Source organism: Theropithecus gelada, chromosome 2 (genome assembly GCF_003255815.1).
Source record: "Theropithecus gelada isolate Dixy chromosome 2, Tgel_1.0, whole genome shotgun sequence".
In the NCBI taxonomy this organism is placed as follows: Eukaryota; Metazoa; Chordata; class Mammalia; order Primates; family Cercopithecidae; genus Theropithecus; species Theropithecus gelada.
Genome location: NC_037669.1, coordinates 13,025,308 through 13,044,279, shown reverse-complemented (window position 1 = coordinate 13,044,279; position 18,972 = coordinate 13,025,308). Strand labels below are relative to the sequence as shown.

Sequence of the window (18,972 nt, the reverse complement as noted above, 5' to 3'; positions counted from 1 at the left end):
ATGAAGAGTTTCAATGTGTAGATCTCACTAAATCTAGTCATTCCATTATATTCTTTTCTACTGCCTTTTGAGCATGACTTTTATATAAACTCCCACTCTACCCACTTGGTATGTGGCAACAACATTATTTTTCCCTGCTGGAGTTCATCCTCTAATTTCTTTGAGTTTCAGAGAACTGTCACTGCATTTTGACTTTTAGTTTGGGGGTTAAAAATGCAGCAGGAAAGGAGAGATAGCAAGACCTGCCCTACATTGTCAGGTGAATAAACCAGCATGAGAAGATAGTGCCAGGCAAACTTGGTTGCAAGTGTTGTCTCCTGGTAATATAGATATAAATGTTAAACTTGTATAACATCTGACTGCAAATATCTAGAAGATTTGCTTGATAACTTTTGTAAAGGATGATGCCATGCTAGTAAAATTAGTTTTCATCTTCAGACTTAGTGTTTATGTTTCTCCTTACTAAGGTGTCAAAGTTCAAGTCATCTGTTTTAGCTATTTCAATTCTATTTTCGTTAAGGTCCCTATTCTCATCCCCTCTTCCAGATATTTTAGGTTCTCCTTTTTCCTTGAGACAAAACTGCAAGGAGTAGCCTAATCAATTGATGGCAAATGTACTGTCTAACATATTATTACTAAATAAAACACTTTGAAAGCATAGGAAGTTTAAAAAATATCCCAAAACCTTCCATACATACCTCAATGGTAGTACTTAGCAATCTTCCTTTTTTGAACCAATTGTAAGATTCTTGGGAGTATGAGCCACGTTCTGTTCTTTGAGTCCCCAGTGCTTAATGCTTGGCAAGAAGGTAAAATTAAAAATATTTATTATTAGATCAGTCAGTGGTTCCCAGCTGGGGATGATTTTCCCCCAGGGGGATATTTGGCAATGTCTAGGAACATTTTTGGTTGTCACAACTGAGGAGAGTTGCTACTACATCTAGTGAGTAGAAGCCTGTACTGATGCTAAGCATTGTATAATGCATAGGGCAATCCTTTCCAAGAAAGAATTATCTATCCCAAAATGTCAATAGTGCCTAGATTGAGAAACTCTGAATTAAATGATGTATTCATATTCTCAAAGAATTAAAGAAATTAAGTCATATTTAGCTATAGTTACCAGCTTTCATAAATGACAAAACAGTGTAGAATAGAATTTGTGATATTACAAAATGACTTCTGAGACAAAATTTTAAAATAATGTCAATGCATGGAGTGATTAAATGACTGAATTTGTGTTTGAACAGTTTTGAACTAATGGAAAATGCCATCCTGAACTTGCTTGTGGTATGAGTAATAGTACCTGTCCATATCCAGCTTATTCAGTTTGTTAGAACAGAATGCACTTTAAGTTAATACTGCTTTTAGCAAGTTGGCCTTTATTTGTTCTATATCCGCAGGGGGGTCTACAGCTTATCCTGACCTGGCTTAAGTGCCATTGATCACAAGAAGCGAGGATCAAAATAAGGTGAATGGATTATTTTAAAATTATCATTACTATATTATTGTATACAACAGTGTCAATGGCAGCCCCATCCTGCCAGCAGGTCAACATTGTGACTTTATTCTGGAAGGACAGCTTATAAATTAAGCAGTTGACCTTTATGTCAGTCAATCAACATTGGGCGATCTAGGTCTGCCAAAGACATTAACTTTGAGCAATGACCACTTCATCAAAGGCAGAAATGCAGTATTTATAAACCTCTCATTTTTGTCTTTGCCAAACTCTCAGTGATGTTGTCTAGTTATCATTTTTTTTGGCATCAATTAAAAGGCAGGAAATAATAATCAATTGCCTAGAACATTACCTGTAAAGAAATACAATGTCCCAGAAGTTAAAAGATATACAAAATGCAAATTCTAAGCAATGTGCCTTGTCTATTTTACAACTTTTTGCATCAGAGCACTTACAAGAGATTAGAACTGAAAAGTCTTCAGTGATATTTTTATTTTTCCACTTTCTTATTGCACAGATGTAGAAATAAGGCCCTGAGACCAAGCAACTTCTACCAGATCATACACATACTGGACTCTCTTGAGTAATTATCACTTCTCATTATCTAGTTAAATGGTCTCTGCATTATATAATAAGGCCACATAACTGAAAATATGAGTTAGACAATATTATATTTATAACTGAAATATGACATGCAGTGAATGTTACCGCATTTAAGATACTCTCTCCAACTGTGGCAAAAGTAGGAAGTAATCAGAACCTCAAATGATAATAGTACTGACCTAAGTAGAAATCTTGTGCATCTGTTTGAAAAAAAGTCTTATTTAACACAATTATTGCATCCTTATTAAACACTTAGAGCAGGTTAGAGACAAGTACAAATTAGGCCAAGATACAACACTAAGGGAGTTTACAGACAATTGATAATATTAGAAAAGATGTTTGCATAAGTTAGAGTACACTCAAGTTAGGATAACTTGGGAAGGATTTATTTGCGGATGGATTTATTACCAAGGTGGGGGCATGGTGTAAGAAAACTCAAGTAGAGTAGAAGTACCTGTAGTCTAGAAAGCGCCAAACTTGGTCTCAATGTAGTGGGGAGGGAGAAGTCACCTTAAACTAGAAAGAGAGAGACAGTTGTTAAAATACAGATAGCTCCAGAAACAAAATACCTTAACAATTATTCAAGCTGGTATGTTAGTAGAAGGACTGCATTAAATGGTGTGTTGTGTCAGTTGTGGTGTGTGAGAAATATTGGGTAAAGGTAGCTATAAGGACGTAAAACTTGTGGGTCAGCTAAGTGCTATTGCCTTAGAAAAAAGAAAGGGAAAGGCTCAGAGTGGTTAATTGATAACTGAAAGCTAAGTGTGAAGCTAGGGGACTTTTACCACATAAAGAAATTTTCACTTTCTGGAGTCAGAGAAAGCTGAGGACTAGGTCCAGGACTTAATCACAGGAGTGACAGAGCTTCGAAGATGGTTTAACTCTTAATATAAGTAGGTTTGCTGTGCTGAGACCAAGACCCCAGTTAGGAAATAATGTGACCTTGACACATGGGATGGGGACATCTAGATTTATTGGACCTAGAATTCCCTAAATTCCCCTAAGCCTTGAGGGTTGAAGTGGCTTACTACTTCTTATTTAGGGCTAATATTCTACCCTTCTTTTGAAGATGGTGAAAGGGCTTCCTTCGTGCACCTCAAGATTTGTCCCCAGTTCTCCTATTGGTCTCTAGGGTTATGTCATGATATAACCCAGCTAGAGACAAACAGGGCCTAAAAGGGAGGGAAATTGAGAATACGTCAAAAGAACTGTAGGACCTAATTACTATGATTATGCATGGGATGAGAATCTAAGGACTCTTGTTCAAGGGACAGGGTTGAAGGGAGAGAGGAGACAAGGAGAGTCACCTTTTTGGCAGAGTTCATTAAATCTGATCAGGAAAATCCAGTAGGTCTGTTGTCACATAGTGGTGTCAAGAAGAAACATATTTAACATTCAGGTAGTACATTTACTTTCTCTTGATATTCTCTTGCCCAATATTGGTGAATGGACGAATGCAACAACCTTAATTTGATAAGAACGTGAGGAACAAGGGCTCAAATTTCTCAGAGATTACAGTATTCATCATGCCAGGAAGATCAGCAAAGCTGCTAGTCAATGTTGAAGGGAAGGGAATATAGAATGAATGGTTGAGGAGAAAAACAAAAAGAATGTTTGTGGTTCTAAGACCCGTCATAGCAGTAATGTACATGGTTTTCTCACGAATCCGCTTCAGCCAAATTTCTCTAAGAAGAGAGGTTGACTCTAGTCCTGGGCTAACTGTTCCCTGAAGTTTTAAATTAAATGGTGCCAAGTAATTCAAGCAGTAGGCTTATCGAAGCTCTCCCTTCAAGAATGTAGCTGCTACGAGAACTGTCTGCATAGCTAGTCCTCATCTGCCAGCCCCATGCTGGGCTTGCCTTGGCTGCAGACAGGTACATTGCTCAAGGTCACACCTTTTTCTAGGGGCAGCCTGCATCTGGTAATCACTGCAGGGCTATAAAGGTTTGGCTCTCTCACTCCAGTTCAGGATAAATATAAATGGTTATTCTGGCTGCAGTTGGTTTGGCTGATGCCTCCACTGAGACTGTATCACAGCTCAACTTCTCCCTCTGCCTAGCTGCTTTATTTATTACCAAAGAAGTTGAACCCAACAGCATTCTAATAAAATGCTTGCACTCTAAACTCCATCTCAGAATGGTTTTCCAAGGGACCTAGACTTGCAACAGCTGGTGAGGTGTTTATTTGTGGTGTTAGGTGGAAATATCAGAAATATTGGTAAAAAAGCACTTAAAATATATGTTGGACAGTTTTTATATAGATGTTCTATAAATAACTGCTACTCTGCCTGACTTCTATGTCTTACTCCATTGCAGACCTTGTTTGCATTAATTTTTTTTTGCACTAGACTAAGATTTATTTATGCTTAAAGGTCATCAAGATCTTAATAGTATATTCTTATTAATAAGCTTCATAATTTCCTAGTATTTCAGAAATCCACAAAGTGGCATTTACATAATCATCCTAAAACTTGCACAAAATTATAGTTGCTAGTATAAAATCATTTAAATATCATAACCCTATAATTTACCTTATTGTTATTTTAGTGCAGTAATAATTAAGAGATGAAGTCTACATATACAGCACTTTTTTGACATCCTGATATTAAAATGAATACCTGATTCATGTCATTAAACAGCTTATAGTTTAATTTAGTTATTTTCAAGCAACAATATGAGAAAACATAGAGTCCATGGCCCTACCCACCAAAAGTTCTGATTTCGCCTGCCTGGGAGATGGGTGCAGAAGTCAGCATCGACAAGGAGGGTGCACTGATTTATGAGCTAGAGAGAGCAGACTGAAAAGCCTTGGGTTACACAGACATATCACTGTTGGTGCTTTGAGCTTTTCTCTGAGTTTTCTCACATCATGCAAAGTAACAGTAGGTCATAGTGTCTATGCACTAATTTTTATTTCACATTATCATAATCTCTCTCTCATCACTTTTGATATTCTCATTGTTCAAAATGCAGGGCTATCATGCTAATTACCAGTATGTTATGCATCAGTTCTGTCAGTACTAGTATACATTTTAGGCAAGTGTTGCAAAACTAAAAATTTGTTCAGCTTTACCTGTTAAGGAATTGTTATAACCCAAAATGCTTGCACTCTAAACTCCATCTCAGAATGGTTTTCCATTCTGAAATGGAAATGCTCTTCTAGACACAGTATTCCTGCCTAATTCCTTTACATTTAGCACATCAGTTTCATGGAAATATATAGGTAGATTTTCTGAAGATCACATGTCTAAGATAGCAGCTGTTTTTAACCTGAGGATCAAGATAAAAACATTCTCTTTACTGTTTATAAAAGACTTTAACGTGGAATCAATCACATGTTTAAAATTGATAAGGTGTCTTAATAAACCATTAAATACTAAATTTTGAATATTTTCACACTCATAGAAATTCTTTTCCAGTTTACCTCTGAAAGCATGTGATAGTATACCAACGTTAGATCTTCACATTTACTGCAATTTTCAACCTAGGTGCCTATTGTTTCTGAAAAATCTCTTTCATCTTTTCTAGGTTCTTCGTTTCATAAAACCATTGATAACTGGCTTGCCAAAGACACTTTGCATATTATTCTCCTTTTCTATTCATTTTGTTTATAATTTTGTTGATTTCTCAAGTAATTGTTATTATTTGTTTAATCCGCTTACTTCAAATTAATTTTCTTTTATCTGATTTTCTGTAGTGAAAGATTAGATTGTTGATTTTAGATTTTTGTTCCTTTGGGATATATGGAGTCAAGGCTAAAAAATTTTCCTGTAAGTAGGCCAGGCTCAGTAGCTCACGCCTGTAATCCCAGCACTTCAGGAGGCCGAGGTGAGCAGATCACTTAAGGTCAGGAGTTCGAGACCAGCCTGGCCAACGTGGTGAAATTCCGTCTCTACTAAAAATACAAAAATTAGCCAGGCATGGTGGCGGGCACCTGTAATCCAAGCTACTCAGGAGGCTAAGGCAGGGGAATTGCTTGAACCCTGGAGGCAGAGGTTGCAGTGAGCCAAGATCGCGCCATTGCACTCCAGTCTGGGTGACAAGAGCGAAACTCCGTCTCAGAAAAAAGAAAAAACATTCTGTAAGTATTACATTCCACACATTTTGATGTTTTGTTTTATTTTAATTTAGTTTAAGGTATTTTTAAATTTTTCTTGAGATGTATTTGGTCCAGGTGTTATTTAACAGTGTTTTCAGTCTATAAAACTTTTGGAAATGTGCAGGTATATTTATGTTATTGATTCTAGTTTAATTCCATTGTGTTCTGAAAACATGTTTTGAATGATTTCTGTACTTTTGTATTTGTTAAGATGTGTTACATGGCTCAGAATATGGTTTATCTTGGTTAATATTCTGTATGAGCTTGAGAAAAAATGTGCACTCTGCCGTTGTTATATGAAGTATTTTCTGTCAATTAAATCCAGTTAATTGATGGTACTATATAGTTCAACTGTGTCCTTACTGATTTTCTGCTTGCTGGATCTGTCCATTACATGTAGCAGGGTGTTGGCATCTCCAACTATAAAGGTGGATTCTACTATTTCTCTTTGCAGCTCTACCACATTGTAGATGAGGAACATGCAACAGATAGAGGAGAAATAACTTGCCCATGTTCCATGACTGTAAGTTTATGTTTTCAGATCATTACGGGGGAGCTAACTTGTTAACCTAACAAATAATACTTATTTGCATGCTCAGGAATGAATAAAATTGTAATTTACAAGTGTTCTGGGCAAATATTGTTCCGCCAAAAGGTATCTCCATTAGGAACCTCAGAATTTGATCTTATTTGGAATAAGGGTTATTGCGTATGTACTTAAGGATTTTGAGATGAGATCATCCCGAATTACGATGGGTCCTCAGCCCAATAACCTTTGCTTGTATAAGAATAAGTACAGGGACATTTGAGACACAGAGAAACAGAGGAGGAGGCCATGTGAAGATGGAGACAGAGATTGGAATAATTCATCTACAAGCTAAGGGACACTAACAATTGCCCACAGGCACTAGAAGTTGGGAGAGAGACAAGGCATGGGTTCTCCCTCGAGCCTACAAAAGGAACCAACCCTGCCACCCTTAATTTTGGACCCCAGCACTGTGAGAGAAAAAACTTCAGGTGTTTTGAGATACTCAGTTTGTGGTAATTTATTATGTCAGCCTTAGGAAACAAAAATGAGTATATAAGTACTTCACAAATTGTTTAGCTCAGTGGTATGGTAAGCTAAATCCATTAGCATTTTCTTGTTGAGATAGTGACCTGAAAAAGACACAGAGAAAACTAAAACTAACAGAACTGTGTGTGTATGTGTGTGTGTGTTAAATAAAACATAAGGACATTAATTAGTGATTTAAAAAATTATTCTCCATTAATCACCTTATAATATATCAGGCTTTAGAAAGCAATTTGATTTCAATTAGAAAAACAGGAAAAACTTCATAACATTAGTAGTAATTATAATTTGTAATTATCCCATTTATCTTGGTTTATTGTTAGTGTTGCCTATTGGAATATAAGCTCCTTGACAGGTTGGTGACATTGTCAATCTTTTTTGTTGTATTGTCTCAGATACCCAGCAAAAGCATGTAATAACTTTAATAAATATGTGTCGAATGAAAGAAGGGTTGATTCATAAAGAGAGATCTTTATTAGCATGATGCATTATGTGTGAAAATAATAATTATTTCATATATCTAATCAACAGAGACAGGACAGCAATGTATCTACTGAAATATATCAAAGGTAACAAGGTGACCCTACCTATGGGGTTATTACCACTTGGACATAGGGATTCATGGATCTGGAAATTGACTTTTTATCCCATATCACTTTTTGTGATTATACCAACCACACTATTATTTTTCATAAAATTTTCTCTGTCTCATGGCTTTAGTGAAAGAAATATATCTAAATATAGTTGAGCATTTTGGTAAAGAATCTTATACTGCAGTTTTAGGAGAATGTAACATTGATTGTTAATATTCATGAAAAAATGAATCATTTGTTTGCCCTCATTTCATGCACAGAATTCACCATGACATCAGTGGGAGCTTTTTACAACAATAAATCTGTGCCAAATAATAAATTACATTTCCTCATATTAAATTAAAATGTGCACATTGGAGAGGCTTAATTTTAAATTTCCATGACAAATGGAAATCTGGAAACTAACTAACTAAATAAATAAATAAAAATAAAGAGAAAAGAAAAACTAAAATGCAGTTTAACTACAAAGAAATGGCCCAAGTTTTGACTCTCAGGATTTTCTTTGTCAGATAGTTTTCTAAAAATTAGTAACTGTTAATATAGGGGTTGTCAGAATGCTGTTTAATTCTTTCTGAAAGGAGGTAATTGGTATTTACATCATTTTTGGTAACTGAATATACATGGAATATTTCTACATGCAGAAGAACAGTAAGAAAAAAATCTCATAAGAAAGCGAATGAGATTAAACACACTAACAACTCTCCTTCCAACATGTGAATATAACTCAGAATTTCAGAACTATTCCCTTTTTTAGTGAAAGCTTAGCTAAACTGAGTTAATGCAGCAATTTCTTACATTCCGGGATACTAATCGTATTCCTACACACAGAAGTCCTGTAACACTCTACGGTTCTTGAAAGGGTCAGATAAAACCTTCAGATATTCTTTCATTACCATCATAAAACATCAGCTAAAGGTACAAAATGTCATGTTCCTATTCTTCTCTTATCAGTGTGAAGTTCTCAAAATAATCTTCACAGTACAGGAAGCATCATGAAAATAGTATTTCCTCATTTCACTCCTAATAAGAATGGAAAACATCAGGTATTTTTTAAGTCTTATCCTGGGCCACTGGTATAGGCATCACAGTGATTGATTTCATCCTGCAGTCTTCAGTTTACAGGAAATCCATATAAATCAACCAGAATATGGAAATTCATACCTCCCAGGGGTAACAGATTAACAGATTCTAAATTAGAGCAAAAAAGAAAGGTCAATAAGAAAGCATCAATGAGGGGGAAAATATGCCAGACCCTGAGTACTTTCTTTAGAGACGTACATTGTGGGTTATTATTATTTTTTTTCTGACTCAAAATGACACAGCCTGGAGCTGGCAACCACACATATGAATATTTGGGAGCCAATGGAATTACTGTCTTGAGAAAGTTTTTTGACTCACTGATTCTTTTCCGTATCTGAGATAAGCCATGGGAGCTCTCCCTCCAGAAATCTGTGTTTTCAGAAAGATTCTCACATCGCTTCAGAGAGAATTCTCTACTGAAAGTATCATCAGTGCATGGTTAGGCTAGCTTTCCATAAGACAGAGAACTGAAGCTAAAGAGGGGTTCCAAGAAGTCAGATGGAGACCATCCAGAAACAGCTAGTACAGAGTTTCTGTGCTTTGCCACAAGGTCTAAACGTTTTCATCCTTTAAAGTATTTCCTAAAGACACAGTATCTCCAAAATTATTCATTTTACTCTAAGGTCAATCCGAGTGAGAATCTGGAGTGAGGCCTCATGAAGTACACAAACCCAAAAAGAATTAGAAGTGTATGTTATTCTTGAAAGGACCTCATATGTGATCTCTTGGATAGGAATTAGTGCAGCTAGTGGCGAAAAGTAGAAAAGGATATATACAAAAAGCAATTTTTATTTTTTCATATACAAAACAACAATTGTTTGGTTGGCTAACCAAAGTGCATACTTGCAAAACAGTTCTGCGGAACTACTTCAAGGAGGAACTTGAAGGAAGTTACATTTTTGAGCTAGGTACCACTGAAACTATCGTTCACATTTCATGGAAAGAAAAATATTTCTGCGCTATGTCATCAACTAGTGGACGTATGTTGGAATCGATCATATACTTTATTGAGTGATGAAACTAAATTAATGAATTAAGAAAGAAAACTGACAGAGCAATTTCTAAGACAGAGAAATGTGAACAGAAGCTCTGGCTTGTTTGGGGGTTGGGATTATTGGTAGACTCTCAAATGTATTATAGATAAAGGACACGAAGGAGGTGACACTGTCAGCCAGTGCAGAAGAGACCTCATGTGCACGCACATTTTAATCAATCCACAATAAAAGCTCTAATGAAAACAAAAGCAATTAATAAGTCTACACATCTTTTATATATCTTTTTCCTACAAAATTAGATCTCTGGGTATCTTTTATTTAATTAACGAATGCTCTAGATGTTCATTTTGCCTGCATTAGTTTCTTTTACTAATAAACAGGGTTCCACTATTAGTGAAAGAGCTTCGTAATCTGCGTAAATAAAATATAGAGTTATTATATATTAAGCCTTGTTTGTATACAAGGAAATGTTCTGGATACTTCGTAAATAATGTCTTTGCTTCTTACAAAAATGTTGCAAGGTTAGTGTTGCTGTTATTATTATTATTGAATCAATTGAGAGACGTGGAGTTTAAATATCTTACCAGAAAGCCCACAGATATGAAATGTTAGGGTTGAAGCTAAAATCGGTTTGCCTTCAAAATTATTTGAAGCCCATTCTATTAAGCCGTGTTTCCTATTATGGATATGCATAAATGAAAGATCAGAGAATTTCAAAGTATCAAGGTGTTTTTTTTTTTTTCAGAAAGTGAAAATATAAAGCTTTTGATATCAGGTCAAAGGTGGAAAGAGCAAGTTTTACAACAACAAATTTACAAGTACCAAAAACTTGTGCAGGTTGTAAAATGAGCCACAGACTCCATCCAGGCTGAAGTGATAACCAAAAAATACTTGCTTCTTTAAAAAATGCTCCTCTTATTGTAGAAAATAAAGGCTTCCCATAGTAAGGACGTTTGTTTATGCACATGGGCTATGAGTAAACAAAGAACTCTTATCTCCATATGCATCAGAATATTTTATCTGAAGGCAAAAAGAACAGCGAAGTATATTAATAAAAAATGCTAAGAAAGAGAAAATAAAATTCTGTGTCTATTCATTCTGCAAACTGAAAGACTGAAAATAATTTGAAATGTTGAAGCTCAACATTCACTATTTGGGAAGATATATATATATATATATATATATATATTTGGGAAGATATATATATATATATATATTTGGGAAGATATATATATATATATAAAATATATATATTTTTTTTTTCTGAGAACAGCAGACCATGATTATTGAACATGACATCGACACTGGTAGTATTCTTTGTTGAAAGAAATGAGCCATCATGGGCCATCAAGGGGGCAATGGCGGATTTAATGGGGCCATTTAAGCAGAGAACTTTCAGTCTTATTGCTGTTCATACCACATTATGCAGTAGCTTCTCCTTTATATTCAGCCTGTTAACTAAAATAGAATTCAGAGGGGAAAAAAGGAACCTGGAGGGACTGCTTGCTCCTGCAAAACCCTAATAAATTGTTCAATAGCCATTAAACACATACGCATGAAACTCTTTAGTAGAGATACGTTTTCAACTTTGTGTAACACCTGTCTAACACGGTTTAAAAGAATGTCAAGAGAAAAGAAGATCAACTGATGGCAACGACAGAAAGGACATACAAGGTACACATTTGTATTACCGGCGCATTCCAATCCAGGCAAGACATAAACCAGGGTGCTGAGAGCCGTGTTGATCATGACAAGATTAGTGACCAGTGCCTTTCTTCTCTTCTGACAGCTTGCGGATGCAGGATGGATTTACGTGTCCCTGGAGGACAGGAAGGCATAAACAACGCTTGGCATCAGCATCATGCAGTGCTGACATCACCAGTTCAAGTCATCTGACTGAGCCAGAAAATTAGAATCCAAAACTTGATTTCGTAGCATACTGCCATGCAAATGAGGAAATATGACAGGTCTCAAAAGTGCCTCTGAATGTAGACCCTCTCACCCATTTTTTTTTTTTTTCATTCTGAATGAGTATATTCAAAGAGAGAAAATATTGCAAGCACATCGTGGTCAACTGGGGAAATGAGGGTTTGAATATTGGCCCTGAAGTTGTAGACTAAGTGGTAATCAATGCTTCATAATAATAATAATAAGCTCCAATCACATGAAGGCAAAAACCAGTCCTAACCTGAAGATAACATATTTGTATGGTGGAATCTTGCCATCTCCTGCTTGGCAGCATCAGACTGACGAGCAAGCTGTGTTTGAGCTGTCAGATGCTCGGCCATCACTGTCAGCTCCACTTCTGACACTTCAGTTATGTCTGTATTTTGAGAAAGGCCAAAACACTGATGCTTCCTAAATCTATTTTCTGGCCCAGAGCTTCATTTTTTCATCAAAAACCTCATATATCAATAACCAGGAGAGAGATTACTCTTTTTGAAGGAAGGGAAGGATTTCGGAAATATAATCAATTTATTTGAACATTTATTGTGCTTTTACTTGGTGATCATTACAATCTCTAAGGGGCACTTTTTTCAAAGAATAGGTTATTTACTTTATAGAACTATTTCATGATGCCATTTTCACCGTTATTGCAATACACTTCAGCATTTCAGGCTCAACAGTAGTTATTTTAATGTTTTCAAGGAGATAATCCATAAAAGCAGTATATTTTACAATGTCTATATTTTATGTATTTATGTATGTATTTATTTGTTTGTTTGTTTTTTTGAGATAGTTTTTCATACTCCGTCACCCAGGCTGGAGTGCAGTGGTGTGATCTCAGCTCACTGCAAACTCCGCCTCCCAGGTTCAAACAATTCTCATGCCTCAGCCTCCCGAGTAACTGGGATTAGAGGCACAGGCCACTATGGACAGCTAATGTTTGTATTTTTAGTAGCGACAAGGGTTTCACCGTGTTGGCCAGGCTGGTTTTGAACTCCTGACCTTAAGCAATACACCCTCCCAAAGTGCTGGGATTAGAGGCATGAGCCACTGCGCCAGACCAGTGTCTATATTTTATATTTGATTCTTTGTTTCCAATGTTATGTACCTACAAAATTAGTAAAATCTGTGTTTACTTGTGAACTTGATATTTTACCTAATGAACTTTATTTTATCAGATAAAGTCAACTAAAACACGTTGAATAGTTGTATATATATTCAGCCTTATAAACTACATTCAGTTACCAAGTGATGTTAATAGTAATATTGCTAACCAACAAAAAAAACCTAACTACTTATTGAGAGGCTACTATGTGCCAGACATGGGGTTAGGCAATTTGCATGCAAAATCAAAATTAATGTTTACACATTTAAAATAACTTCTTGGAAGATAAACCTAAATTAAGAAATATTCTTACATCTCCATTGAAATGGTTTCTCTTCACCTACATTATTTCATAAACATGAAGGTTAAGATTATCTTACTACTCATTTTAAGGGGAATGTGTGAAATGAATAACTTCTCAGTGTTATCATTTTCAAATTTCTGTCCTCTACTTAAGCACCAAAAGTCTAGATAGTTTCACACTCAAACTTCCCAACATGAAATTTAATCACATTTCGTGGAATAATGCCTTCCCTACTTGCTATGAACAATGAAATCAGAATTACTGCTTACTGGAAATTGTCTCACAGGGCTTTGGCCTCTGTGATGTGAATATAAGCATGGTAAAATATTAATTTTAGCCTAAGTTTTTTTTTTTTATTCTACTTGTGCAGTTAACATAAAAGTCAAAATCTTTTGGTAAAAAAATAAAAGGATGAGAATGATAACTAGGATTTTCTTAGATGGGGAAAGATGGCAGGTTGCTGTTGACAACTTGAGATGGTTAGAATAAAATAACACTAGAAAAACGTTAGGAAATTCATAATTGCTTGCTAAAAAATGAATTAAAGCCTCTAATTGTAGTACATTCCCAGTGTCTCAGGTATATCATCTTTTACTGGTGTTTATAATGTCTGTATCGACCTTTTTGACCTTGGCTACAAACATAGCTATTACTCCTTTACTGACTCTCTCTTTAGGGGGTGGTGGAAAATTTTACCAGTTTGCTCTGCTTTTCAGGCTTCAAAAGGAAGTTGGATACAGGTTCTCTTAATTACTCAATCCCACAAAATGTATATAGGGGCCTATAACTAATGGACTAGGGAGTGCTGATGGATAAGAAGCCCTCAATATCCATCTAACTCTCTGCTTTTTCTTTCTTTGGCATCCCAGGATGTTGAGATTCCTTCTGTGATACCAGAAACACACATATATACGTATATGCGCACACATATAAATACTCGAATAAAGTTTAAAATTGCTCTGCAAGGATTCTTTCAAACGTTATACTTTGAACCAGTCTGTCAATTTCTTCACCGTTCACACTAAAAGTATAATAACTGATTAACTGCTCTAGGGTGTTGGCTAGGTCATTTCAGAAAAAAATGAGGGAGGGTAGTAGTGTTACAAAGTGGAAAGCATCTTGATTATTATTTCACAACATTGTCTTATTACAAAAAAAAAAAAAAAAAAAAACAGAGAAAGAGAAAAAAGAAGTATACAAATTGAACTTATATCCTTTCGGGTATATTGCTTGTGATACACCTCCAAGCAAGGTGATACAATAACAAATCAAAGGACTTTACTTACCATGTCATCCAACACCCTTTACTCTGAAGGCAAGAACAAAAAAAAGCACAAAGAACACAAATACTTATTCTGATGTTACATACATCCTTCTGTCAAAAGGTATTCTAGAATATAGTTCTCCACTTTTTGGCCTATCTCATTGTCAACATTGTTACCAGTTTGAAGGATTCCTACGAGCTCCTGGACAAACCCTGGCCTGATTTTCCCACTATGGCTTCCGCTCTAGTTTTTTCTCTTTATCACTTAAAGAAATAAAACTCGGGATGATGCCATACACATGGTAAAGTGTTTTCTTTTATAATTTCAAGGAATGAAACACTGAGGTATTCGTACCTTCTTTCATATGGAATATTAATAGTAATAAAAACAGGCATACCTTGGAGATATTGTGAGTTCACTTCCAGATCACCTCAAAAAAGTAAATATTGTGATAAAGCAAGTCACACAATGTTTCTTCATTTCCCAGGACATATGAAAATTATGTTTATACAATATTGTAGCCTGTTCTGTGTTTAACAGCACACAGTATAAAAAACAATGCGTGTATCTTAATATAAAAATACTTCATTATTTAAAAAAATGCTAATGATCACCTGAGCCTTCAGTGAGTCATAGTGGAAAGTCTTAGCTAGTGGAAGATGTTCCCTCAATGCTGATGGCTGCTTATAGATTAGGATGGTGTTGCTAAAGGTCGTGGTGGCTGTAGCGATTTCTTAAAAGAAAACAACTACAAAGTTTGCCTCATCAATTGACTTTTCCTTTCTTGAAAGGTTTCTCTGTAGCATGCAATGATGTTTGGTAGCATTTCGCCCACAGTAAAACGTCTTTCAAAATTGGAGTCAATCTTCTGAAACCCTTCCACTGCTTTCTTAACTAAGTTATGTAATTTTAACTTGCAACATTCATCATTTTAAAGGAGTATATAAAAACCGTCAAAACGGGTCAGAAACAAGGTTTGCAATGCTCATAATTATCTTCAACATTGGCAATATTCAACCTTTTGAGTCAGTCTCAACAGAGTCAGTCTATCAGAACAGTGTTGTTCTTGATTAAAAAAAAGCAAATTATTTTTCTATTTACAATTTTTAGAAAAGGTTTAATGTAAAAATATTTTTCTTCTTTATATATTTCCCTGCCATGGTAATGTTAAAACATATCAAGATCCTCCTCAGACTTTAAAGGGGAAAAGCATAACATTCTATTTTAGTTGACGCATTCCTTCACATAGCCAACATATTTTTTCTAGGCACTCTAAGAACTCTTCAGAATACTACAGGAAAAATGTTCCTCTTGCCTACTGATCTGTTAGTTATATTTTCCCTCAAACTTTTCTAAATTAAACATTGCTATAACTGTTTTTTAATTTAATTTTCCATGGTTCAGTCCTCAAGTTATTTTTCTTTTATTTGGAAACACTCCTTCAGTTTCAACTTGCTGAACAGGCAAGCAACTGCTTTTGGCTTCTATGGAAACTGGAATCCTGCGGCTGCGTATAGGCATTCTGGTTCCACCAACTTTTGTTGGGTTGTGATATCCAGTGATTTAGGTGGAAAAGTACAAGGTATTCTTCCATGATGGATATGATATGGTAATAACAGGCTGGGATCTAATTGGACCCAGGGAACTGAGAGACTGGAAGATACAAGAAGGCCACAATGGGTTTTATACAAATAGTATGCTGTCCTAGTAACTTTTCCATCACAGACCTTATAGATCAGGAGCGAAGAATCTTCTGCTGCATGATATAACTAGTAGGAACCCTCCTGCAAGCTACTTAATTTCTTTAGAATGTATTGGAGGATGTTAAATAAACTGGAAATCTTGAGTGCTGAAACTTTTCTTTTAATTCTTCTGAGGTAATATATTCCAGTAGAAAAAGCTTTGAAGTAAAAGCATTGATATGCCCAACATAAAATGAGCTGTTGGAATGCAATAAACTTTCAGTTCATAAGTGACAAAGTTCACTTTCAATCAGAGCTTCAAGTTCATAACAAGCTTGATACTCTACTTTTGAGAGTACATAAACTGGAAATTGTCTTCTGATTTTCTTCTGGTTTTGTTTTGTTTTTTGTTTTTTTTTTTTTTTTAGAACATGGTCTTGTCTCTATCCTCTGGACACTGCGGCACATGAGAAACAACAGGTCTTGCAGGCTAAATAAATTATAAACGAAACTTCCTTCTTGAGGAACTAGGTATTCCTATGTATCTTCAACATAGTCCTGAAGTTCATAGGGCAATCGTCCTTTGGGCTTCTGAAATGCAGAAGGCCATCCAGATTTTGGTCAACTAGAGCTATCTGAAGGAACAGACAATTGCTGAGAAACAGAAGACTGTTTAGAATTTTCTAAATTCATTAAGGACAATTCGGGTACTTTTCTGGAAATTGGCTCTAAGAGATTATCCTGCATTTTTAAAATTTCTCCAACTGGATCATGTGTTTTATATACTCACTTGATAAGTTTTTTACAAAACACATGACTCTGCAGGCCTACAAGCAGTATGTCTGGTTTCCTACAGAAGCCTGCCCTGAGGAAGAATTTGGACTGACTGAAGTTAGAACCCACAACATCTGTTCTTCCATCACTATTATTTTTACACTCCATATCAATGATTAAACACTCCTCATCTGTATCACAGTTGAAGAGAACTGTATCTTCAGTTTTAGCTGCTTCTGATCTAACAGTCTTTTCCTTTGAGTTGTCCAGGTTTTCCAGAACATTGGGTCTTTCACCATCAGCATGTACCATGCCTACAGTCGTATCATTTTTATTAGAAGTTTCAATTTCCTAAGAATTTTGTAACTGTAAGGCATCAGATGTTTTCAAGTCACTATCTTGCTTCAAAGACTTGTCAGAATTTGATACCTTATCACCACATGATTCAAATCCCTGATTATCTTTATTTTTGCACTCTTCAGGACCACCATCCATACCAGTGACCAGTTGTTTCTCCTTTTGCAATTGTTCCATCAGAATCTGAGATAAACTTCTAGAATTAGCAGTAATGTCTGGTGCACTTGTTGCCACAAGTGTAGTTACTGCTTTGGGGGCTGCAGGAGCATCTGTCATGTTAGGTACTGTGGAAGCTCTTGCTGGAATTGGTGACTTTGATGCTTTGGTGGTGGTTACTCCAAAAGTTTCAAGTTCTGTGACATCATCATCAAAATCCAAATACAAGTTTTCAAGAGTCTCAATTTTTCAGCACTCATTGACTTCACGGGACATGTCCATTTCAGATATAAACTCTTCAGGTTTGTGCATAAAGACTGCAGATACTGGACCAGATGTGTTTTGGGGTATCATAAATTTTAATGGAACTTCATGAAAGATTTGATTTCTCTCTCTCATAGTTACTTTATTTTGGGGAAGTGGTGAATTAATATATATTACTTTAACTGGTTTTGAACCTGCAACAGGTATTACTTGAATCAATACTGGATACTCCCACTGTTCCTTGTACATTGGTCCATGATTATTTAATAAGGTAAATAATGATTGACTAGTTAGAGCTAGCTGAGGGTGATACCTTGAAACAAGCTTCTCTGCATTTGGATCTTTTCTAATATCATAATGCATAGTTTCAGCTGTTCGTTCTGACAATTCAATGGTAGATATATCATCTTTTGAGAGCTGCAACTTTATAGGCATTGAGGGAAATACTGTTTTCACATATTTTACGCTGCCCAATGCAGAAAGAGTTTTTTCTAACTTTAATTCCATCTCTACTTTGAATGGGAAGAATACCATTAAGCTGGTGACCTCGTGGAGAGTATAGAATTCTAGGTACTTTTTCACTTGTTCAATGCAAGCTCTTAAAATTTTCTCTGGGAAGAGACAAACATCACTGGAAAGCATGTTATAATCCTGTGCACATTTCCTTGCAGAATTCTGCAAAAACTTTAGGAACCCAGTCACTTCTTCATTCACATTTCTTTTTTCATATCCAAGGAGTGCAAGAAGTCATTTGTATTTATTCCAACAGCTTTGAAATTTGCAGGAATCTTTGCATATTTAATCAACAAGTCCACATAACTCCTCTGCTCGCTCTGTTCGATAAAACATAGTTCTTTTACACTTGGAGCCACGGAATGATCTTTATAATTTTCTCAAGAGAAAAATGTCTTAAGGCCATTTTTGAGGAAAATATCCCAATTCAGTCCTGGTTCACTTATGACCATCTTGGAGCTCATCTTCCTAGATTTCTGCTTCACTCTAGCTCACAGTTCACAGCTGCCTGGCTGCAAGGGCTCCAATGGAGGCAGGATCCCTCCAGAATTTACTCAACTCATGGTTTGTGGTGGCTCCTGCCCGGGCAGCGGCCACACACCACACACGTTCCTCCCCGCTCCTCACATTGTCGCGCGCACCTGGGAAAGCCATATTTAAAGGACGTGGCCCAAATTGTATAATTTTTGTTGTCGTTTTGATAATGTT

General features: G+C 35.9%; 1 pseudogene; it reads right to left on the bottom strand.

Annotated features, from left to right (window-relative positions):
- Positions 1-15,925: 15,925 nt before the first annotated feature.
- LOC112619233 lies at positions 15,926-18,728 on the bottom strand (annotated as a pseudogene).
- Positions 18,729-18,972: the final 244 nt, after the last annotated feature.